We start from the raw sequence: 25345 nt of genomic DNA, 5'->3' as shown, positions 1-25345 counted from the left end.
GACAGCTGCTTTCATTTAAGGAAAGACACTTGGATTCTTTAAAGCAGCAGGATTAATGTAAAATATGCAAACAGGTGAATTTATCAGTTCTGGATCACATTTTCACAGTGGCAGTGAACATTCTACATGGCTGAATGCCCCCCTCTGCATGAAAGCTTCACATGAGGGCAAAGTCTGGGCTAAAAGCTTTTATGTCTATGACATGCTACATTTCTACATGCAAAATTATCTTATTTTTAAAGACACAGTGGAATATTTACTAAATCCTGGTCAGCTGGAATCTCCTGCCTTATTTATAACTCTCTTTCCTACCTATTTTAATTCTTTCCCTGTCATCCTTGATGTTGAGAACAAACATGAAACCAGTAGATTCTCAGTGCCCTGTGCAGTGGCATCACTTGGGTTGGTGTCATCCCCATGGCCTTCTTGGGATGGCAAGGAGGGTCTCAATTGGAAAAGCCAGCATCCTGCTGCTATTCTCCTTGGCCAAGACAGCAAAGATGGGATGCCACCCCCAGCAAAAACAGTTTTTTTAAAAAATTACAAAAGATCTCCACCTTCAAGGGAAAAGGAAATTACAGCAAATAACCCTCCCTCCAGCCACCAGAGGATAATACCCCCCTCTAGCCAAATAGATTGGGAAAGGAGCTGTGGGATGAGAAGCAGAAAGAAAGATCCCTGCTTCACCTCTGTCCCCACCCACACAAAGGGGACTGGCATGCCAAGAAGAGTCCCCACTTTATTTCCGGAGGAGGGACCTTGGGACGCTTCAATGCTGAGGTCTGTACTCACAAGTGATGTGATGCCATTGACTGCTGGAACAGATTAGATATCACCCTCTAGAATTTCTCCAGTTCAGTAATTCTTAACCTTTGATCTTTCAGATGTTTTGTAATTTACAATCCTTCACCATTGGCCTTGCTTGGTAGGACTTCTGGGAACTGAAGTCCAAAGTGTCTGTGTGTGTTGTGTGCCTTCATTTCCAACTTACGGCGATCCTAAGGTGACACTATCATGGGGTTTCTTGGCAAGATTTGTTCAGAGAAGGTTTGCCATTGCCTTCCCTCAAGACTGAAACCATGTAACTTGCCCAAGATCACCCAGTGGTTTAATGGCTGAGTGGGAATTGAACCCTGATCTCCAAAGTCGTAGTCCAGTACTCAAACCAGAACACTGGTTCCCTCCAAAGCATCTAGAGGTCATTACACTCCCCATTTTGTTCAGTTTTACTCCTGTATATTCTCTCCTTTAATAGGCTCCTGACAATCGTGAGATACTGTCCCCTTTCCTTTGGGAATTACTGAAAAGAACTAGTGAATTGGAAGACATAGTAACTTTATAGCATTGGATTGATGAAAATTGATTTTTTTTTTCAAGTGGCTCATATTTCCATTAGCAGAGAGTGCATTTAGGTCAAATTTAACTTCCTAACAACCCCCTGATGTAGGTTTACCCATTTTGTTGAGGGCTGCTGTTTATCTCTTAGTGACAAGAGAAAAAAATGAAACTGTTGGCTAGCATGCAAAATGCAGGACTAGTCCTTATCTGTTGATTTTCTCTGGAGTCATTTAGTTGTCAAGGGCATAGATGCTTCATCAGAATGAGAACTGGTTTGTTATGTTAACTTTCTTCCAGTTGACATCAATGTAGGGCAACCCTACAAATGAGAGATCTCCAAGTTACTCTGTCAACAACAGCGCCAATCAGGTCTTTCAAACTCAGGTCCATGTATTCCTTGATTGAGTCCATCCATCTGTAATGAGGCCTTCTTCTTTTTCTACTGTCTTCTACCTTGTGAAGTATCATTTCTATTGAGCCAGGTCTTGGTCAGTCAGTATCCATCTCCACTTTATAGAAGAGAAGTGATGGCTCAAAGATGATATTTCCAACTCTACAATTCTATGATTCTTGACCAGACCATCTGATGGAAAAATGGCATTCAGCTGCATGTCTTCTGTATCAGAAATGCAAGAACTCTTGTAAGATGTCTGTGTCTTCCTTCAGCTGCATAGAAGGATAATTCTATGAGACATGGCTTCTCCTTTCACTGTAGGTATGAAATGAACAGTTGTTACATCAAGGCTTCTTAGCAACGCTGAAAAGTTATCAGCTGTTTGGCAGCCTGGTTCTGGCAGTCTTGGGAGGTGAGGAAATGGGGGTCTCTTTTCTCCATTACACTTCTGTAAGATTTCCCAGAGATCAGTCTGCCATCTTTTATCTGTTGACAGTGTAGTTTCTCAAGGGATCTGCAAGTGAAATTGTTACCACTACAAGATATTGATGGGGAGCAGCTGCCCTCTTGTGGAAGAGTTCTGTACAGAATTGAGAAAATTGAATGAGTCCTCTTGTAACAAAACATCCTTGTTGCATGTCTGGTTTCAGAAAGGAAGAGTTGAGATATATTTCAGAGTCTCCATTTCTTTTTGAAACTTTAGAAGTTGACCATAGGGTTCCCTTTCCCCCCCTTCCCTACAATAGTAATTTAAAGTCTTTTGTTTGGGAGGAAACGGAATTTACCTACATGTTTTCATCTGGTCCAGAGGAACGTAGCCAAGGGGGGGGGGGTCTGAGGAGTCCAGACCCCCCCTTCTTGAGGCGCAGGCATGTTCCTCCTCCTCCTCCTCCCATCAAAAGTGCAGAGGAGGACTTGGAGACCAGGGAAAGAGGGAGAATGGCAAGATGAAAGAAGGGCAAGGGGGAGGGAGGGAGGGAGGGAGGGAGGGAGGAAGGCTCTAAAAGGAAATATAAAAGAAAGAAAAGGTGACTTCTGACTTTCCTTTCAGCAGTTATATCCATATACAATATAGTAAAATATACATCATCATCATCATCACCATCATCTCTTATCAACTACAGGTTGAGTCTCCCTTATCCAAAATGCTGAGAACTAGATGTATTTTGGATTTTGGAGTTTTTCAGAGTTTGGTATATTTATATATGTATGATGGGGTATCTTGGAAATGGGACCCAAATCCAACCATTAAATCCATTTTTGTTTCATATGCATCTCATAGACATAGGCTGAAGGTAATTTAAAGCACAATATTTTAAAAATAATATTGTGCTTCTGTACTGAGCTGTCAGCAAAATCCTGAGACCACTATTCCTTGTATAATTCAATAATTCAGTAATTTCTGTAAACCTTCAGGATTCCCAAGTTTCCTTTACTTGGGGTCAGACCAGATGCTCTAATGGTCAGTTTTGGGTTTTGGAATAATTCAGATTTGAGAAGTCCAGATAAAGGAGACTCAGACTCTACTATGAACATTTCTTCTGATAATGAACTCAGGTTTTCAAAAACAGTCATTTCTGGATTTTTGCAACAACAAAAAAGAGGAGGATCTGTGATGCAAAAAAGCAAGAAGCTTCCTTCCAGCCTTGTTTTTTATCTTAAAAAAAACAACACAAAATAAAATACAGTTAGCTGGCCCCCTTTCAGCATGTCAATGGGGATGCTTTAATGGAGAGTTCCTGCATGGCAGAATGGGGTTGGGCTGGATGGCGCTTCTTGGGGTCTCTTCCAACTCTGATTCTATGATTAATTAATGTAAGGAATCAATCTAAGTGGGTTACCAATGAAAGGCCGGCTGCAAAGGTCTGGGCCTCTCTGCCCTCCTGCCTTGTAAGCAAAGTCCATTGGCAGACCTCTGGATGTTACTTTGCAAGGAGTTTTTATTTTCCTTATCTTCGCCTTTTTAAAGGAGTTTCCCCCAAATTCCGCCAGATGATGAATCGGGGCTGTTGAATCCTATGACCTTGCTCCAGGCAATGCTAGACTGCAAGTCCCATCATCCAGCAGCACCACAGACTGCTGGGAACTGTCAGGGCAGTTAAAGTGTTGTCTAAAGTTATTTCTGCAGTACCGATGCAGCCTTGGACCTCTTTTGTTGATGCTACTTGCAAGTTGTTTCCAACTTATGGTGACCCTAAGGCAAACCTATCATGGTGTTTTCTTGGCAAATTTTTTTCAGAGGGCATTTCTCTGAGGCTGAGAGTGTGTGACCAGCCCATGGTCACCCAGTGGGGCCTCTATCCATGATTTAAATCCACTCCCCACCTCTCTCCATTTTCTTTCTGGAAGAGACCTTGCTTAGGTTGAAGGGAAGGCTGCCAAGCCTCTGTACCTCAGAATTATTGTTTCAACGCTCAGTCTTAGAAGCAATGGGTGCCTGAGCATGCACAGAGTGTCTTTCACTCCTTCTCTCCTCTCTCTTGGGTCCTACTTTGGGAGAGAGGCAGGATAAATATAAAATAAATAAATAAATATGTGGGCTACCAAAACCTGAATGGGAAAAGCAAACTGTGACTGGGAGAAAATCCACTTCCAGATTGGAAAAACAGATATCTATATCTATATCTATGTATAAATGTTAAACAGTGTATGGTGTGCTAGCAACCACAGGGGCTCCCAGGAAATCCTTCTCTTTTTATAACAAAATAATAATAATAATTTTGGAATTGGGGAGGATGGATGGGAGGACTACAAAACAATGACCCAGAGCCACAAATGGCCCATAGCTGCCCTATTTAATCCTCCTACTCCATAGTGGTTTGATCACTGGGCTACTATCACTCTGGAGTCCAGGGTTCGAGTCCCAACTGTACCATACAAAGCCACTGGGTGATCTTTTGCAAGCCACAAATGCATCTGAGGAAGTAGTCTGAAGTCTAGGAAAGCTCTTGCTCCAATTTCTTTCTTTTGGTGAGTCTCAAAAGTGCTAAAATATATCTCTACATATTATTATTATTATTATTATTATTATTATTATTATTATTATTATTGGATCTAAATGCATCTGAGGAAAACTCTAGGAAAACTGACATCCAGGAAAACTCATGCTGCCAATGTATTTCTTTCAGTTAGTCTCAAAGAGGCTACAAGATCTCTCTACATATTATTGTTGTTGTTGCATCTGAAGAAGCAGACGGTCTCCAAAAGCTCATGCTGTCAATTTCTTTCTTTCAGTTAGTCCCAAAGGTGCTACAAGATCTCTCTACATATTATTATTATTATTAATCATTGCATCTAAACGCATCTGAGGAAGTAGATTGAAGTCTAGGAGTCCTGCCTCTCCTTTCCCCTGAATGAACCTGAGGAACCCTTGGCATGGCACTGAAGCGGAACAGCCCCCTCCCCTTCTTCCCCTCCTCTTTCCCCTTCCATCCCTGAGGTAAACGTTTGACCCTCTTTCTCTGTGTGTGGGGCTGTTAGCCTCTCACAAGGGTGGCACTTAGTCTGGACCCCCCCCCTTCCCCAAATCCTGGCTACGTCCCTGTGGCCCATGCCCTCCAACTGTCCTGACTTGACAGGGACAGTCCTGATTAATCCTTTTACATCCTACTTTTCCAGCTGCTATTAAAATATCCCAGTTTTTCTCTCTCTCCATTCCACTTTCCCACCTCATTCTGGCTTAGTTCAACTGCTGGAAATGAATTAAAAGTACAAAAGTAGTTTGCACTCAGTTAGCAGACAATGGCAAATCCCTTCTGAAGTAATTTGGCAAGAAAATCCCACAATAGGTTTGCCTTAGGGTCTCCATAAATCAGAAACAACTTGAAGGCATGCAGCAAGAACATCAACTTCCAACAAGGTCTTTGGCTTGCCTTTGATATCTTGCAAAGCTTAGCTTATATCTGAGTCACATGCTCTGTTTGGGAGCCTGGCCTGCAAGTGTCGATTAATGGGAAAACAAATCAAGCTAAGAATGCAAATCCAACTGATTGTTATGTACATACTAGGCTCTGGGTGGAAAGTCATATTCTTTAGGGTGTGTGTATAATAAAACAGAAGGGGACAGCCAGGTTTAATTTGGATAAGGGGGGGGGGAATCTACAGTTGGCTACAAGAAAACTGAAAGAGGTGCAAAGATTTTTGTTGCAGGAGGAGAGGAGCAAACTCTGAAGCTGCATGGATACTAGTATGGTCCTTCTTCCTTTTCTATTATGTTTGTATATCTATTGATCTTTCAACCTATTCATCTGTCAACTTAAAGATTAAATACAGAATCTCCAATATTCATTTTCTCCACAATGTAACTGGCTAGACAAAATACTCCTCTGAAATTTCCTATACATAATTGTGCTATTGCAAGCAAGAGGCTTCCCTCTCTTCTCATCTGCTTGGCCTGCAAAGGGAAGATGAAATAAGGCAAACCAAAGCTGGCCAGTGTTGTAGCAAAACTGACTCTCAAGCACAATGTCACTATGTTCTGGCAGAGAGAAACAAACATATACACTGTGTATTTATTAGGCAAATTAGTTCTAAATACAGGTAGCCATTGCACAAAATATGGCCTGTTACAGACAGCCAAAATAAAGCTGCTTCGAGTCACTTTGGAGGTATGATATTTCAATGATACATGAGTCCTAAGAGTCTGGAAGCTTCACCAAAGCTGCACTCCAGTCCTTAGGACTGGAGCGTGGCTTTGGTGTGGCCTTTGGACTCTTAGGACGCATGTATCATTGAAATACCATACCTCCAAAGTGACTCGAAGCAGCTTTATTTTGGCTGTCTGTAACAGGCCTCGTATTCTTGATCTAGCAGTCAAGAAGGGACAGTTTCTTTGCAAACAGAAGACTGTATGTGGCATCCAAGTGTTAGAGGACGCTGTAAACTGGCTGAAAAGTGATATGATACATGTGGGCAAAAATGGGCAGCATAAACAGTGGTGGCAGGGAGGAAAAGGCTGTGGAAACAGAGGCTGTGCATGTGAAGGAACCAAGGCATTGGAGAAATAGGTTAGCTGGATCTGGCTGATTCGGTCAGCCTTTCCTCACTGTCACTGCAAATGGAACTGCTACTGCAGGGCACCAGTACTATTCTGGCATAAGCCCATAATATTTCGTTCGAGGCATATATTGTCTCAAGTATTTATATTCCTCTCACACGCATATCCCAAAGCAATCCACAAGTACAACAAAATATCTACATACATGAGACAGGACAATAAAACCACCAAATAATACAAATATAAACAACAATTTAAAAAATAGCAGAGACAGAGTTTAGTTAGCTTTCAAAAACTCTAATGTGACTCCAGAACATTGAATAATGACACCTCCCAAAGATGACTGGAAAGGGTGTTCCCACCGCCCCTCCTATTTCTTTTCTGAGGGCTGGAGTTCCTGCAAAACAGGTCCTGAAGATGAAGCAGATCCATATGAGAGGAAGGAGATGACTTTATGTTTTCTCGTTCCTGCTGCCTCACTGTTTTGTCACCTATGTCAGAAACATACTAGTAGCCTGAGCAGATATTTAAGGACTGGCACAATATGTTTTGGCTGACCAGTGTTAGTTAACAGTCTAACTTGGTGAGGGCTGCCACACTCTTTACACACTGGTGTAATCTAGCCTGGATGTTACTGGAGCGTATCTTAAATGTTGTCTGGCTATTTCTGTCTTAAAAAAACAAACAAAAACAAAACAAAACAAAAAACCAACCCCGTGAATATTCAAAATTAAGGGCCATCTAAAACACCCAAAAGCAACAAAAACAAAACCCAAATGGTAAATTTGGTTTTTCAGGGGGAAAGCAGACCCTTGCAAGGCAAGCTGTAGGACAGTCCCCAGAGCCAGGATTCATTGAATCATATGCCATACAACTTTGTCCTCATCTAGACCATTCCTGTCTCTGGATACTGTATATAAACATACATAGAAAGCTGCTTTATACAGTCAGCCCTCAGTATCCATGGACTTTCCACCCACAGATTTGAGTAACTGCGGATGGCAAGCCTGCATTATCCTCATTTGTGGGGTGCGCATGTGGCCGTGCCACCATTAGGGACAGCCCATTATTTCCAGTGGTGGCATGGCCACATGCATGTGCCACCACTGGGGACAATGGGGGCTGTCCTTAATGGTGATATGGCCACATGCACATGCCACCACTGGTCCCATTGTTCCTAATGGTGGCATGGCTGTGTGCATGCACCACCCTTGGAGACAACGGAACCTGAACATTTACGAATTTTGGTACCCACAGTGGGGTCTGGAATGGATCCCCCATGGATACCAAGGGCCAACTGTACTGAGCCTCATACTTTTAGTCCTGTCCTGCTCAGCCCTCTAAGCTCTGACCGGCAGCAGCTTTCAGAGTTTTAGACAGAATTCTTTCCTAACCTTGCCTGGAGATCTAATCAAGCTGACACTATTCAGCTTCCAAAATCAGATGATGTAAACCTAAATACCTCGAAGGCACCACATCCTCTCTGAACTTGAAAGCTAAGCAGTGTCAGTCCTGATTAGTATTTGGATGGGAAGCCACCAATTAATATTATGTGTTGCTGGTTATATTTCAGAGGAAAGAACTAGTCAAACCACCTTCATAAGCAAGTATTTTTTGCTTAAGAAAACCCTGTGCAATTCTTGGGGTCACCATAAGTCGTCAGATGATTTGAAGGCACACATACACACAAGGTTCACCACTTGCACTACTTTTCCTGATGGAGATGTTAAAGACAAAGCAGGGTTACTGGACTGAAAACTGGAGACAGATCCTATACTTTTAAAGGTTGTGTAGAAGAAGAAATTTCAGCAGGTGTTGCTTGTTACTTGGCACATGACATCTGCTTAAAATTCCCTCCTGTACACAACCATTAAATCAGGGGTAGGCAACCCTTTTGAGCTGGGGGCCGGGTTGCTGTCCCTCAGACAACTGGGGGGCCGAAGCCAAAAAATAAATAATTAAATAATTTTAAATAAATAAATAAATAAATAAACCGGGACAAATGTAGGACAAAATTTTCAAATGGAGGGCACTTTTAAATAAGAAATGGAGGACACGTGAAAAAATTTGCTGATTTATAAAAAATGTTAATATAAATGCATGTTTCTGAGGCTTCTATAGACAATTGTCCCACCATGCCCCTCGTGCGAGACGCCAAAGGCCCCCGGCGGCAATCGGCGGCAGGACCGGGCTGGGGCCGGTCCCAAGGCCTCGCCGGGCCGCATCCGGCCCGCGGGCCGCAGGTTGCCTACCCCTGCATTAAATGTACAGGAACCATCTCTATGTTTTGACCTGATAACCCTAATAGTTGTCAACTCTTAGTTGTCACTACACTAGTGATATAGACTTGAGTGGATGGGTTAGGACTTAAGTCCCTACAATGACTTCACTTGAGCTTGATTTGGCAATAAATGACTTACTGACTTGACTCAACTTGATGCGTGACTTGTATATTTTTATCAATTGACTCACTGTCCTAACTTCATCCAGAAACATGACAGAATGGAAAATGGTTTTCCTCCTTTTTCATGGGGTAAGTCATGTCTGCTGCTCCTAGGGAAAGCTTTAGAAGGCTCCTCTGATGGGCAGGTGGGACAAACAGCTGGGTAGACTTCATTTTTCTAAAATGCAATCTTGATAAATTGTAAGAAGAAGAGTGCTCCCTCTGCCATGGTCCAGGCTTCGGAGGAAGAGAAGAACTGCTGGACTTATTCCCCTTCCCTACTGTCATTCCCTTCTCCTTTTATGTCATGTCTTTTTTAGATTGTAAGCCTGAGGGCAGGGAAATGTCTAATTAAGCATTTGAGAGCTGCTCTGAGAGTGGGGAATAAATATAGTAAATAAAATAAAATAAATAAATTGCCTATGCTAATTTAATTTTTTTTAAACTAACTTTGTGCACATCTTGATGTTCCAGTTATTGAAATTCCTCTCCCTCATGCTCCACTATCACCATCTTTTATCTGTTAAAGTTGGCTCCAAGACTTGAAACTTGACTTCAGACCTGATATGAAAATATCTTGCAAGGACATGAGACTTGAGGGTGAAGATTTGAGACTTGACTTGAGGCTGGACATAAAAGACTTGAATACATCACTTCATGATACTAATAATTCCTCGCTCCAAAGCTCTGGAACACCAGCTTCAGAAGTTTCCTGTGCAAGAGAAACAGAAAATAGAACTGTCGAAATCTCAAGGACCAGAGCATTATCCAACAGTGTCTCCGGAGCCTCTGCCAGATGCCCTAGCCAGGAGAGCCAAAGGACTGCGAGGGTTGCAAAGCCATTGGAAAACAAAACGTTTTCCTGCCCAGTCTCCTGTCACCAGACATGCTAGATTGGCAGAAGCTGGGACCAGTGATGAGAGCTTGCTCTGTCATGTGGTGCTTGGGCCTCAAACTGCCAACCTTACAACCTTATAATTGTCAGAATTGGCGTCTTAACCACTAAGCCACTGTGTCCCTGTTTTATGGCCACCCTATCGCAGGGCAAATGGGAATGCGGTGGCTTAGTGGTTAAGATGCCAGTTCTGGTGACTGGAAGATCAAAAGGTTGGCAGTTCGAGGACCAGGTGCCGCATGGTGGGATGAGCTCCTGCCACTAGTCCCAGCTTCTGCCAACCTAGCAGTTTGAAAGCATGCAAACGCAAGTAGATAGATAGGTACCACTTTGGTGGGAAAGTAAACAGCGTTCAGTGCAGTCATGCTAGGCACATGACCACCGGATAAGGCTGGCTCTTTGGCTTAGTAACAGAGATGGGTGGGACTGTGGGATAGGGAATGTATTTTTATTGGAATGTATATTTTAATGTTGCAAGCTGCCCTGGTTGCATTGCACAGAGGGGTGGGATAATAATAATAATAATAATAATAATAATAATAATAATAATAATAATAATAATAATAATAATAATAATAATAGTCAGTTATGACTAGACATTCATGCCAAGACTGTTTCTCCACCGGTAGTACCTGAATCCGCCACTTGGGGGCAGCCTTTGAGCCCTGGCTGCCTGGGCCCTTCCCCTCCAGCCAGCAGAGGACTAGTCCCCCTGGCGCCTCCTCCTCCTCCTCCTTGGCTGGCTTCTTTCTCCTCCTTCTCCTTCTCGGCGCTCCCTGCCCCTTCTTCCCGAGGGCCGAGCCAAGAGGAGGGAGGGCTGTTGCTGACTCTCCAGTCCGAGCCAAAGGCTGGCCATTGGAAGGATTGCCCACAAGGAAGCCAAAGGGAAGGCGCTCCCGGGGTGCCAACGCCCAGGTAAGGAAGGGCCCTGGGCCTCGCCGGGGGAAAGGACCAGCGGGAGGGCAGGGCAGGGGCCGCTTGCTTTCTTCTTTCGGGTGGGCTCCTGGGCTTAGGCAAAACCTCCCCTTCTCTGGAGTGGTTCGCCTTGCAGTGTTTATATACGATCACAAAGACAAACACAGATATATGGAGAGAGAGAGAGAGAGAGAGAGAGCGCCTTGCTGGGCACTGAAGCAAACTTTCCCAGGTAGCCCCAACCTCCAAAAGGGAATCAAAAGCCTTTGGACAGCACTGACAGTAGTTACTGCCCAGTACTCAGTAGTCAGTTACTTTCCCAAGTAGCTCCGATCTCAAGAAGGGAATAAACATCCTTCGGAGAGTACTGTCAGTACTGCCCAAAGGCTTTGTATTCCCTTTTGGGAACCACTTGGGGAAGTACCTACTGTCAATAGTTCAGTAATGTCCAGCTCGAACCGAAACAGAAACTTCCAAAAGGGAAGACAGTACTGTCAGCAGTCGGCAGTCAAATTACTGTCAGTAGTTCAGCTACTTGGGAAAGCCTGGCTCGGCCATGTAAACCCACTGGGTGACCTTGGGTGAGTCACACTCTCTCAGCCTCAGAAGTTGGCAAAGACAACCTCCCTCTGAAGAAATGTGCAAAACAACAAATTTGCCTTAGAGGTTGCCATAAATTGGAAATGTCTCAAAGGCATACAACAACAACAACAACAATTGAAAGGAATTCTGGAAACTGTAGTCTGAAAAGGAACTTTTCTGGGCTCTGCCCATTCCCAGTTTGAAGTCTAGGAAGAAGTAAGAGGGGGTGATAAGTTACTTACACAGGAGGAGGGCCTTTGCTGCCAGCTTTGTTCCCCTGGGCTTGGTCTCTTCTTGGGTGTGGTGCTGAGCCCTGCCGCCTATCTCCCCATGTGCCTTGCCCACATGCGCCCTGGCATGAGTCCAGATCCCTACACCATCCAAGGTAGAGGCAGATGGCCACAGCCAAAAGTGCCGCCTTAGTTGTGACACTGTCTGCCAAGTGCAACACTCTCCCCAGGGAGGTTTGCTTGAGGAGTACCCTGGCGTCATTTTTGGTGCCGGGAAAATGTCCCTTTATTTACTCAGACTTATAATTTGATCTGACTTACCTTGCCTGTATTTGTTGAAGGGTGTTTTCCTTCAAAATACTGCCTGAATTTTGTTATTAATATACACACTTTAGTTATTAATATTGTAGACCCAGTGTAGTGTAGAGGACTCTGGAGATCAGGGTTTGATTCCCTGTTTGGTCATGGAAACCCACTGGGTGACCTTGTGTGAGGCACGCATTCTCAGCCCCAGAAAAACCCATCATAGCCTTAGGGTTGCCATAAGTTGGAAAGAACTTGAAGGCACACACCAACAACAACAATACATGTTTAAATTTGGCTTATGTATCAATTAAATTTCTGTGTGTTCCCTTTCTGACTTGGGAATCTTACTGAAGAGCACTTCTGATAAAGTAATAAGATTCTTGTACCATGAGAGAGGCCTAAATATACTAAAGGCACCAGATCCCATCTGATCTTGAAAGCTAGGCAGGGTCAGCCCTGGTTAATATTTGGATGGGAGACTGTCAGTGAACACTAGGTGCTGTAGGCTATATTTCAGAGGAAAGATCTGGCAAAATCATCTGTTTAAGAAAACCCTGTCAATCCATGGGGTCAACAAGAAACTTGAAGGCTTTTAGGTAAGGAATTTGCACACAAGGTAAAAACAGGAGAGTGATTGTATAGAAGGTGTCGCACGTTATGTGGTTGCATAACAAGCAATACCTGCTGAAATTCCCTCTTTTATACAATCATCAAAAATATAGGAACTCTCTCCAGTTTCTAATGTGGCAACTCTAGTGGAGAATGAGTTATTAAGCATAGCACAGGGCATTTTGTCAAGCGGCCACCCCAGGTAGCAGACAGTGCAAGGATTTGGAGGACAGCTGTAGTATGTCTCACACCCTGCCCTGAAGTACACAGGCTAGGCAGCTCTCCTTGGATGGAGAAGTGGAGCATGGTACTAGAGATGGTGGCAGTCTGTTTTTCCACTGTTAATAGGCAAAGAGGGCCAAAGAACCCCCACTCCCCCAACTTAAGTGAAACTTTGTCTGAAATGTCATCGTTGTATCAAGAGCTGAGAAGCAAGTGGATTTCCTCAAGGAAGTGGAAGAAGCTGGGCAGAAGTTTGCACAAAATCATGCTGATGCAAACACAGTGACATAATGGGTGGGGAAAGAAAGTTACGTCAGCTCCTCTGACATTGCTCTGCTGACAGTGCCCCTTCTGTTTTTTGGACTTCCCACATATTCATCTGCTGAAGGGACCAGTTTATTTTATTTACTTTACTTCCTGACCACTCCAACCTCATGCTCCTACCGATGTTAGTGGTTTTCTTTTCCTCTTCCCACTTTAACCTTCTGTTTCCATGCTTTTATCTAGCTATGTCTACTAAGCACTCACTTTGCTTCCATCTTCAGCTGAGACTCCTGGTGTTCGTACCCAATCCTATCCCTGGGTCCCCCCACATGGTACCATTGCTTCTATCGTTCTCAGAGTGAAGCTGCAATTCTGTCTACACATACCTGGGAGATAAGTGTCATGGAACTTAGTGGGACCTGTTTCAGAGTGGACATATGTTTTACATGACTGCAGTCAAACTTCTTCAAACTCTTCCAAATACATACTAGAGTAGGCTGATTTTCCTGCCTTTTTTATCCCTTTGTACTTTGGCACTTGTTGGCATGGATGGTTGTTGTTAACTGCAATCAAGTGAACCTCAACTTATGGCAACCCTATGAATAAGAGCTCTCCATGTCACCATGACATCAACAGTCCTGCTCAGACTTGCAGACTCAGGGTTGTGGCTTTGTTGATTGAATCTATCGATCTATAATGCAGCCTTTCTCTTTTCCTGCTGCCTCCTACTTTACCAAACATTGTCTTTTCTAGTGAGCCATGTCTTCTCATGATGTGTCCAAAGAGACATCCTGACTTCTTGGAAAAGTTCAGGCTTGCTTTGCTCTAGGACCCATTGATTTGTGTGTGTCCACAGTATCCACATCTTCTCCAGCATCACATCTCAAACGAGTTGATTTTCTTCCTGTCAGCTTTCTTCACTGTCTAGCTTTCACATAGAAATGGGAAATATGATGGCATGGACCATCCTAACTTCAGTATTCAATTATTTATCTTGACACTACAGGATCTTGTCTAGTTCCTTTGTAGCTGCCATTCCTGGTCCTAGTCTCCCTTGGATTTCTTGTCTGAAGTCTCCAGTCTGGTTAATGACAGAGCCAAGGTATGGAAAATCTTTAACTGTTTCAATGGGGCTCGACAGACAGGCAGCTCTGTGCCACCTGTCTTTGCCCTGAGTCGGTGCTGCAGCAGCTGCATGCTGCAATACCAACATGCTGCCAAAAAGAAGCTGCCTAAAGCGGCTTCTTTTTGCAGCACCGCAAACAGGAAAGGACACCGCCATGATAGCACTTCCTACCAGCGGCATCTGGACGCTGTGTGGTGCTTGCGGCATCATGGCAGCCCCCTAGCGGTGCACTAGGATTTGAGAGCTTGTGGTTGCTGTGTGCTCCCAAACCCTAATTTTGGCCTGATGATGGTGCTTTCTGCCCGTCTCTACTGGGCCAATGTCTTCATCATCTAGTTTAAAATTAAACAGGTAATCTGTAGGGTTTTTTGTTGTTGTTTCTTAATATTCATCTGTAAACCTGCCTTTTCACTTTTTTCCTTGACTTTCTTCAGTGATCGTACCAATGTTTGCTATTTTCTGCTAGTAGTATGGTGTTATCTGCATATCTTAGATTGTTGATGTTCATTCCCTCCAATTTTCATGCCTCCTTCTTCCAAGTCTAATCCTGCTTTATGTATGATATGTTCAGTGTACAAGTTAAACTGATGGGTGATAAAATGGAGCCTTGCCTGTCCTTCTTGCCATTTGGCAACCACTCAGTTTCTTTGTGTCCCGTCCTGAAGGTAGCTTCTTGTCCTGAGTACAGGTTATGTATGCATTAGGACAATCAAGTGTTGTTGCAAGCCCGTTTCTTTAAGAGTGATCCATAATTGTTCATGATCTTCTATACAATCAAAGGCTTTGCTATAATCTATAAAGTAAAGGCAGATTTTCTTCTGAAGTTCTTTGGTGTGCTCCATTAATTGCTTGCATGGAAAATTAATGCAACTTGGTCCTGTAGTTACTGTAATCCATGGTGTCCCTTTTCATGGGGATTGGAATGTGAACAGAGTGTTTCTAATCTGTGGGCTATTGTTTAATTTGCCTTCTTCTGTCTAGTACTAATAGGTGTTAGCTATGGCGCCACTGCCATTGTCTCTCCACCAGTGTCACCCTTCACTCCTCCTGTTGACCTGAAGCTGTTTGACATTTAGTCTGACTTCTCAGCAAAAGCTTGCCTGGCATAGGAGACCCTACCAACAACACTTCTGCCATCCGCATAGCCTCATATTATCTGCTTTTGATTGGCATTTATGTTTGGTTGCTCTAATGTCAGTGACACTGTGAATCTGTTCTGAAGTTTAGTCTAAACTTCAAAGGAACTGTCCAAGATATTGTACCTCATCCCCAAAATTGAGTCATTACCTTGAAAAGTCTAAGCCAATACATATATTCAGGGTTTTTTAAAATAACATAATACATTGGACTGCTTTATACATTTTTATCTTGATGTTATATTCTGCTTCTTTGGTCCCTACTTTATTCTATTACTGTTGTGTTTATATTTGTAGCAGTGTATGCTGCCCAGAGAACTTTGGTTAGTTAGTAGTTTTAAAAGTTAAATAAATACTTGGTGCATAGTACTTAACATGTGTACCTCTGGATGTAGTCTGGTTGAAAGGATTTCAAATGCAAGCCAACGGGACCAGAGATGTCATAAGACAGGATGAAATGTTTGTCTTGGGCAAAAGGTGTTGGAAAGTGGAATCATGTGTCATACAACATGTACTGCTCCCGTTAAGTAAGGCTACTTGAGGTGTAGTGAGAACGTTGTTCCATCTCCAGTATTGCAAAGATCCCACTGTTAGTCTGAAAGGTTTTTGTACATGCACAGTGGTGTCATCTTGTTTTTTGTTAAGGCTACAGATGTCTTAGGCTAGTTCTGGAAGCCAAAGCCAAACTCTGAATGAAATGGCTTTGTATTGATTTTTAGGTTGCTCTCAGCACTGGCAATACTGGTTTGCCAGTTAACCTGGATATGCCCTTAACATCAGCTTGACCAAAAGAAATCAATCAAAGCAATGATCATTAGAGAGGTACTGCAATATATAGTTGGTAGCAAAAAAACAAAGCAAGGCCATTGAGAAATGAGAACAAGGTATTAGTATCCTTGGAAGGAATGCCAAAATTTTTAGAAATTAAAAAAAAGGGGATGGAGGAATCAAGGAGCAAACCTCTCCAAAACAGACTATCACTCTTTTTTGACTGAATTTAGGATCTTTTGCATAATGCAGCAAACGCTCTGTCATTGAGGTGTGGTCTCATCTCTTCCTCAGACATATTTAATTAAAAAAAACCCCAAAACAAACACTGGAATTTGGAACACTTTTTTGGAGTACATATCCCAGAAATATTCAGCCAGCATAACTGAAGGGAAGCTCTACTACTCCAAAGACTTTCCCCTCAGCTCTGCTTTTTATTGAATCATAATATTTCCCCTCCAGCAAGGCCTCAACACCATGAAGGTATCAGATCACATCTGATATCGGAAGCCAAACAGGGTCAGGCCTGGTTAGTACTTGGATGGATGACCACCAAAGAATACTAGGTGCTATGGACTGCTATTTCAGAGGAAGTCTATGTCAAACCATTTTCTTGCATAAGAAAGTATTTCTTGCATAAGAAAACCCTATGTATTTCTTGCATAAGAAAACCCTATGAAATTCATGGGGTAACCAGTCCATAGGGCAATGGTTGACTTGAAGACACAGACATTGACCACAAACCTTTCTTTAATCCTACACAAACAGCCATACCCATCAGGAACCCACCAGGCAGTCCTGCCCTATCAGCTTGGAATTCTATTATTAGTCCTCTTAATTGTTAATTCTTGTCACCTAAGTGAAGATTTCCCATTCAAGCTGGTAATGCAGCTGTGTTTCAGAATTTGGAATGATGAACTGGGAAATAGTAACCTTGCCTCTGGCTTTTTCTTGAAAGCAGCATGACATGGTTTTGAAAACTTAAATTGACCTGACTCAACTGGCATCCTCCCAATGTGTTGGTCTATAGTGGCAGTCTTCCCATAGTGTGCATGGGAGCTAGTTTGAGGGTTGGTGAAGATATCATCCAATGTATCAGAAAAGGGCTTAGTTGGAAAAGGGTGACTTGAAATAAAAGAACTCCACTTCCAGACTAGCTTAGTTTAACTTTAGGGGAACTAAACCACACAGAACTACCCACTGCTCAGGGAAGATGGGCTGAAGGAATAATATTCAAGATTAGTTTTAAGGCTGCAGTCCTTGTGTGCACTAACATGGAAGTAAGCCCAAGTGAAGCACAATGGAACTTCCTTCTGAAAAGACATGTGCAGGCTTGCTGAACTGCTGGTGATTATATTAGCCAGAGGCCAGTGCAAAAAGCAAATATGCCCAGGACTAAACTAGAGTAAAATACTGTTTGATTAAAACAAACAAACAAACAACCAGCTTCAGTTTAACTAGCTATGGCTGTCATTTTGAGGCAAGGTTTGAGAAAGGAATGGGAGAACAGAAAATTAGACCAGCAATTGGAGGCATTGTGGGCTGAGGATTATGGGGGGTGTAGTTCAAACAACAGCACACATTTCCACATTATGACTCAAGCTCCACAAGGTGTGTCTGAGGACTGGGAACATTTCTGTGGCACATGGGATTACTTTAATAAAGTGTATATACTCAACTATAAATTGACTTCATGTATAAGTCGAGGGCAGGTTTTGGGACCAAAATTATGGATTTTGACATAACCTGTGGATAAGTCGAGGCTAAAACTTAGAGACATGTCTAAGGATCTCAAGGATGAAGAGAAGGAAAGCAATGCCAAAAATCTTACAAAAGTCCAGCAGACATGTTTGTGTTCATACTAAAGGCTGTATGGATGGGTGAATAGAGTGGGGTCAGTGCTTCTAGGACAGATTACATTCTTGCCTTTCACCAGGGGATGGTTGACTCATCATGGATAAATCAACATTGACTAATGGATAAGTCAACTCAGGTTTTTGGGGGCAATTTTTTGACTTCTAGACTTCTAAAATTTCTAGACTGATATATGAATATGTACAGTACCTGATCACTGGCTTCCCTGGCATTGTTCTATACTCCCTAGCTGGTTGTTGGCTGAAAAAGGGAGCAAAGCACATGAGAAAACATGACTTGACTTTTCCATTCTGTTTTGTTCCAATTTGGCTGGGTTTTGAAGATTGCTTTCCCACATCTTTGTTCTTGGAAGAAGTCAGATGCGTAGCAGGAGCTATATGTGGCCACTTTGAGCTGAGATATGAACTTGCTATACACCCCTTCCTGTTCTCAGGCACTTTGCAAACAAATGGCAGAAAAAGTTTAATTGTCCAAATCTTGTTATGAGGACGGAGAGGGAAGGGGGAAGATAGTACCACTTCATAGCCTCACCCAATACTAAATACATTTTTTAAGTGCTTTGAAAGGGCCTGGATTAGTCACACCCTGCTCAGAACCTTTTCCCTCAGGGCTACGCCAGAAGCAGTGATTTAAAAAATCTCTCTTTTCTGTCTAAGGAGGATGAAACCTTCGCCTATCAGCCATAATCTGAAACCGGGCTGGCTATTCTTTTTACCTCTGACACTCTTTCTGTTGTCTTGAGGAAGAAGGAGACGAGATACTGTAGTGGCTTGGGCTAGGACTCTGGGGCACCAGGATGATTTCAATCCTTACTCAGCCTTGGAAACGTCCTGATTACCTTGAGCAAGTCACACTGTCTCAGCTTCAGAGGATAGCAATGGTAAACTCCCTCTGAATAAACCTTGCCAAGAAAACCTAATGATTGGGTTGGGGTTGACATGAAGGCACATAACAAAGTGGATAAGAAACCGAGTCAGTCCTCAGATTCTGTGATGGTGAACAACATATGGGGGGGGGGGGGAGAGGGAGGTAGTAGTAATGTGGTGGTGGTGGCAGCAATGCCATTCTTACCATGGGGAGGACTCATCCTTACTCTCCTTTTGTATAATAATGGGAAAGTAGAAGGTCACAGGTATGAGTGTGCAGGAACTAAACAAAGCAACACAGGGACTTGGAGCTGTCTCATCTACAGGGTCACAATATGTCAAGATCAACTCAGCTCAGATAACAACAAATATATATATATATTCAGTTTGCTGTCCCACCCCTGATTTTCCTCCTACCCCGATCACTGTTTTCCCCATTGTACTGTATGTAGTACACAAGGATATGAGCTTTATGTCCATTTCATAACTTGTGTAATAGCTGATGGTGAGCTTGCAGCTTTTGATTGCCTTCATATCCATTGGCAACCTACTAATTGGATGGGAATGTGCCTACATTTTTATAACCCTTCTCTCTCTGCATGCCTTTGCTCTGAAAAACCAATTGTGTCTTTGTACCATTCTGTGGTACTGCTTGCTTGGGTTCTGTGGAGTTATTAAATATCATTGTATTGTATACACATTTTAAAGATGTAGTGAGTTTATGTCAAGTACAGAAATAGCAACAATACAACACATTCCATAACTCAGTCCAGAACCTGTTTCCCAGAGTTCCATGTGCCCAATACAGGTCTTGCTTGCAGAAGTGTTCAGAGTATGAAGGTTTGTTGTTCTTGAAGGTTAAACCTCAAAACGGAAAATAAAAATGTAAGATATATTGAAATGTATAGGTCACTACAAGGAATGTATTTTTCCATCCCCTTTGATTCCCACAAACTCCTGTTGACTAATGGAAAGTGACAAGGGCCTAATTCTTACTGTAGAGCAATCACAGCTCCTTTCTTCTCCAGCTGTCTTTCTGAGATAACTACATCCCTTTTCTTCAGTTTTCCTCAAGTGGTGAGCCAGACCAATAATCCACAGGGATTACATCTGAAGTGCCTATTCTACAAGTTAGAACAGGCTGAAAGACTTCTTTTGTATTCTGCAAGGACCATGCCACCATACTTCTTGGATGATGAAGAAAATGATGATGATGATGTAACTCTAACGGCCTGGGCTCAGGACACATGAGAATCTGGAGTTATAGGAAAGGTGGACAAACTGCATCTCTTGCATCCTCCTGAGCCCCCACATCAGTTTATGATCTAATGACAAACTGTGCCTTCTAAAGGATATGGTTTGCCACTTTACCATCACCCCCCACAACCTTGTAGATTCTGTTTTTTTTTTAAAAAACAAAAACAAAAATGCTTGTTTCATGAGTTTTGAGAAAAGCCCGTCTCCCACTTAGGCTTTAACAAACCCAAATGTTTTTAAACATCTGATACTGGGACCATCCTTTTTGTTTTCTGAATTAAAATTGAAAGTATGTGCTATTCTTATATCCAAAGAAGTTTTGCCATTGGAATGGATGAGGATTATCTTCCCTGAGATGTCCTGTGTTTGACTGAAAAGAGATCAGCCCAGGAGGTGTTCCTCAAGAAGAGATGAAAGATATAACCTTTTAAGAAAGAGGATAATCTTACTGACAGTATTTGATGGAACACTTTAGTCATACCCAGTACCAAGATAGGGACTAATTTCCCCCCCCCCCCCCCCGCTCCTCTTCACATGCAGGGGATAGGAAGGAAGCCAAACATAGTGGAGAACCATCCAGAAATACAGCAGAAAGACTCCTCTTAGGACTGCTGTTCCCAGGATTCTTGTAGAAAAAATGGCGAATCAGTTCTCTAGAATGGGGTGGGGAATCTGTGCCCTGTCCAACATATTGTGGTACTCCAACTCCCTAACATTATGGCTAGTGGTCAGGGCTGATTGGAATTCAGTTCTAACCATATCTAGGTGGCTATAGGTTCTCCACAGTTGATCTGGAAGAAAAAGAACAGGCAGTGGCATTGATGAGACAGAGAAAGGATGGATGATGGTGATTATCATCATCAGTCTTATCTCCTTTGTTTGTGAGTGCCATGCTTTGTGTCTTGAAAATGTCATCATCCATGTGGGAGAGCTGTTGGGGAAGTACTCCTGGGTTGAAATGAATATCACACTGCCATTAGAAAAGTTTCATTTTAATAAATATTAAAGGGAGAAAGTCCTCAGAACAACTTAGTGAGGACTGTGTTTATAAGAAATGTCTATAAAATGTGGACTGACTCTTGAAAGGAAAAGAGAAAACAGAAAGCCCATGGGGAAGAGTAGGAAATAGAATATCATGGAAAAAAGTGTGGGAGGCTGGCTGGTATCCCGAACACCAGTATTGGAATATTTCATTGCTGGTTTCTGTTCTTTTCATTCTTCCTCCCTGCTCTGAAATTCTGATATGTCACACTGTTTAATATTAACTGTTAACAGAGTGTCATCTGCTTCCCTCCTGTTGAGCTGTGAATTTGTTAAACATCACATGTGGGTGTACATGTGTATTTGTTATCTTTACCTCCATAATATGTGCACAAAACACCATCTGAATGGACTACAATCTCCCCCCCCCCCCCCCCGGTGCATTTTAATAGCCATTAAATTAACTCCAGCTTTGGTGGGTTAGTGGTGACTTCAAAGCAGATGAACTGGAGGCATTAATTAGGAGCATGAATCTGTAAACAGTTAGTGGCAGAAACTGTATAAGAGTTATTAGAAAATCAGCATATGTGCTGCAGAGCAATGTGTCAGTCTCTTATAATGCAAAACAAAAGGTTAGTTCCGCTGCTGACCCTTATAATGAAAGGGCTAGTGATTAATTGGAATGGTAGTGGAGAGGCATTATTTTGGCTGAAAATAGCTGAAGATGGTTCTATGTCCCATATCTTGGCTTTGGCTTATGCAAAAAACTGAGGAAAAATAAATTGCTAAAATGTAGTAATTGAAATTGAAAAAATAGTATGCACTCAGGGGCTGTGCACACCGACCATAAAGGCCGGCCTGGGGGCAAAGGTGGGCCACGTGATGCATGCCCCCACTCTGCCCCCAGGGCAGCGTAATGCCATGCGCCACTCCACATGGAGAACAGTGTCATGGCACTCCTCTGATGCTGCATCCACACGATGCAGCACCAAAGAAGCACCTTAAAGACATGATGCCACAGCTGTCGCACCCTTTCCAGGGTGTAAAAAGAAAAGGCTGGACCAGGGCCATGGTGTGTGGTTGCCATGGCCCTGATCTGGCACAGCTGGAGGCAGCTACAGGCTTCCTTTTAGGGGCAGTCTTGTATGAACTGCATTATTTTGAGTTGGTTGCTTTTGAGTCACTAAATATAAAACAGCACAAGCAAGGCACTGCTATTAAATCCCTGTGATGGTTGCCTTTACGACACAAGTTACTAAGAATCATCTAGTCCCCAGAGATGGGAGAAATTATTTTGGGGACTGCAATTTCCATATTTTCCCAGCCAGCATGGCCCCTGGGATCTGTAATCCAAAACATTTTTCCTGAGGTTTGAAGCTATACTTTCTCCACCCTTATGCCATTGCCCTTAGTCAGAAATGTAATGTAATTGTACCTGTTGAAGTGCTTCCAGTGTTGCTTCTATTTAGGAAGGATATTCATGGCTTGTCTAAGCAATTTGTTAGGACAGATTTCCCTCCTTCCCTGTGTAACACTTCCCCGTTCTTTCTGTCAACTTAACCTGCACCTTTGGGGCCTTGGCCTAAAGTTTGCATCCAAGGTCCAAAACACACTGCAGAAATAATCCAGTTTGAAATTGCTTTAACTGTCCTGGCTCAATGCTAGTGAAATATGGGAATTGTAGTTTTGTGAGACATTCAGCCTTCTCTGTCAGAGGGCTCTGGTGCCACAATAAACTACAGTTCCCAGGGTTCCCTAGCACTGAGCCACGGCAGTTAATGCGATCTCAAACTGGATTATTTCTGCAGTGTGTTTTGGACCTAAGCTAACACTTTTTTCCATTTGGTCTCCTCTTTTAAAATAGGGTCTCATCTTTTAAAGCAGGAACGTGTTCACCATTTCCTTTCCCAGATCTGCCTGGGGTTCTTTTTCCGCTAGAGCCATGCAATGTCCAGTGACAGCCATGTGCTGAAAGAATGGCTCAGAGAGAATGAGGTGCTCTGAACACACAAAGTCCAAGAGGGTTGTTTTCAGTCTTAGAACTGTATGAAAGAAAGGTCACCTTTTTGGATGATAACTTTCAGAACTATTACCAGTCTTGCTAGCCAATAACTCATTTTGGATAGAGGATTCCAGGAGTTGTACTCCAAAAAGTAACATCCAAATTCTAGGCAGAAGTGAAATTTGGGTATACATCTTTTTGCACACAATTCTAATCTTTTTTCCTCCCATCCCAGCTTTCTTGAATTCAGCAGCTTCATTGTGTAAGAAAAAAGGCTTTTTGTTCCTTTTAACCACAGAAATTTGGAAGCAGTTGCTGGTCATCTTCATATCCCCCAAAGATCTGTCAGCAGATCCCAGTTTGCCTTCTTTCCCCTTACCCTAAGCATTCAGTCCAAGAGAAATCTGTTGCAGAAACCTAGAGGACCTCCATTATGTTGTTGTTGTTGTTGTTGTTGTGTATCTTCAAGTTGTTTCTGATTTATGGCAATCCTAAAGTGAACTTATCATGGCAGAATTGCCATGACCTTCCTCCGAGACTGAGAGAATGTGACATGCCCAAGGTCAAGCAGTAGGTTTCTGTGGCTGACTGAGGATTTGAACCTTTGTCTCCACAGTCATAATCCAACACTCAGACCGCTATACTATGCTGGCTCCACCATATTAACAGTAACAAAATCTTAGTTATTTTGAAAATTAAATTTTGTATCCATCACATTTAACCATAAACAGGCTAGATAGGCTAACTGCAGTTAGAGAGAACCAGTACAGTAGGGGCAAAGACTTTGAGGAAAATTTATTAAGTCCCAGGAATCAAAGCACAGGTTATGATAAGCTTGCTGACAGTTTAATTTTTCAAGGGCATGCTTCGTAAACAGTAGCAAACGTTTGTTCTCTCTCTCTCTCTCTGTCTCTCTCTCTGTGTGTGTGTGTGTGTGTGTGTGTGAAACAGATGGACATGTGCATGTGCACACCTCTGTCAGGAAGTTTGTATTTCTCATGCTCTTGTGGTCTGGTCATTACATCCTGCTGTTTGGTAAAAATGGGAACACAAATTGCTCATATATTTTTACAGTCATTTGGATTGTAAAAGTTTTGGGCCTCAGACTCAGAACTTAGGATGGATGATAAGAGGAATTGAGATTGTCTTTCTTTCTTTTCTGCTATGGCGTCTCTGTGTCAGTCCTCACATCTAGCTTGAGTAGGATGGAGTTTCAGACTAGGATTAGGCAAACAATCAAAGGCCAAAGTTTGGAAAAAAGGCTTTTGGGACTATGGAATACAGAACACCCCCCCCCCCACACACACACCAGTGGTGGTTTGGGGTAATTTTAGTCTCTGGCCAGATATGGGCCTTCACCGCTTCAAAGAAGAGGGGAAAAACCTTGAGCACTAGAAGTGTTCTCCTTATTCTGTTAGAGGAGTTATAGAGAAAAAATATTTCTCTTTCAGAATACTGATAAAAATAGGCATATAGATGAAAATAGGCAAACAGCAAGATGCTGCTTTTCCTGTATTGTCCTGTTCTATTCATACAAATATGAGGTGTCATATAATTTCTTACCCCAACTTTAATAAAGATTTTTTTTAAGTTGATTGGAGTTTGAGAATGAAAGAAGTACCTCATACTGGAAGCACTGAAAACTGCCTGTACCCAGATAAATGCAAGGCGGGCAGTACATCAGAAAAAGAAAGAGGACATTGTTTTTACTATTTAGCAGATCTTTATGTCACATTTTAGGGTAACAAACCTCACAAAGCAGATTACAGTTCAGTTAAGGCAAGTAAAAGATGACTTTCCTGAGGATTTGGGAGGAGTGTGCTAAAGAAATTCATGGCAGTTTGATGGAATAGCTGTACTTAACAATGTGAAGTCAAAGGCTTCCATAGTTTTTTGTGAGCTTTTTGGGCTATGTGGCCATGTTCTGGAATAATTTATTCCTGATGTTTCACATGCATCTGAGGCTGGCATCTTCAGAAGGATGCCAGCCTCTGAAGATGCCAGCCATAGATGCAGACGAAACATCAGGAATAAATTCTTCCAGAACATGGCCACATAGCTCAAAACCCCCACAAAAAACTATGTACTGAACAACTTGGGGAGGTGACACACTTCTTGGGAGTTCCCCCTCTTCTTTATT

General features: G+C 42.6%; 1 protein-coding gene across 2 annotated transcripts in view; it reads left to right on the top strand.

Annotated features, from left to right (window-relative positions):
- The first annotated feature begins 10854 nt into the window (after nt 1-10854).
- LOC149314024 (protein lifeguard 3-like) overlaps nt 10855-25345 on the top strand; it is a 69228-nt gene continuing 54737 nt past the window's right edge. The window contains exons 1-2 of one of the 2 annotated variants that reach the window (XM_089520372.1): nt 10855-10981; nt 14201-14296. The gene's annotated coding sequence lies outside the window, so the exon portion shown is untranslated. The remainder of the gene's footprint in view (nt 10982-14200; nt 14297-25345) is intronic. The other variant, XM_089520371.1, reaches the window with a different exon arrangement.

Source organism: Sceloporus occidentalis, unplaced genomic scaffold (assembly GCF_023333645.1).
Source record: "Sceloporus occidentalis isolate IW3139 unplaced genomic scaffold, rSceOcc1.0.p SCAF_4, whole genome shotgun sequence".
Lineage (NCBI taxonomy): Eukaryota > Metazoa > Chordata > Lepidosauria > Squamata > Phrynosomatidae > Sceloporus > Sceloporus occidentalis.
This window is presented reverse-complemented; position numbering and strand designations above follow the sequence as displayed.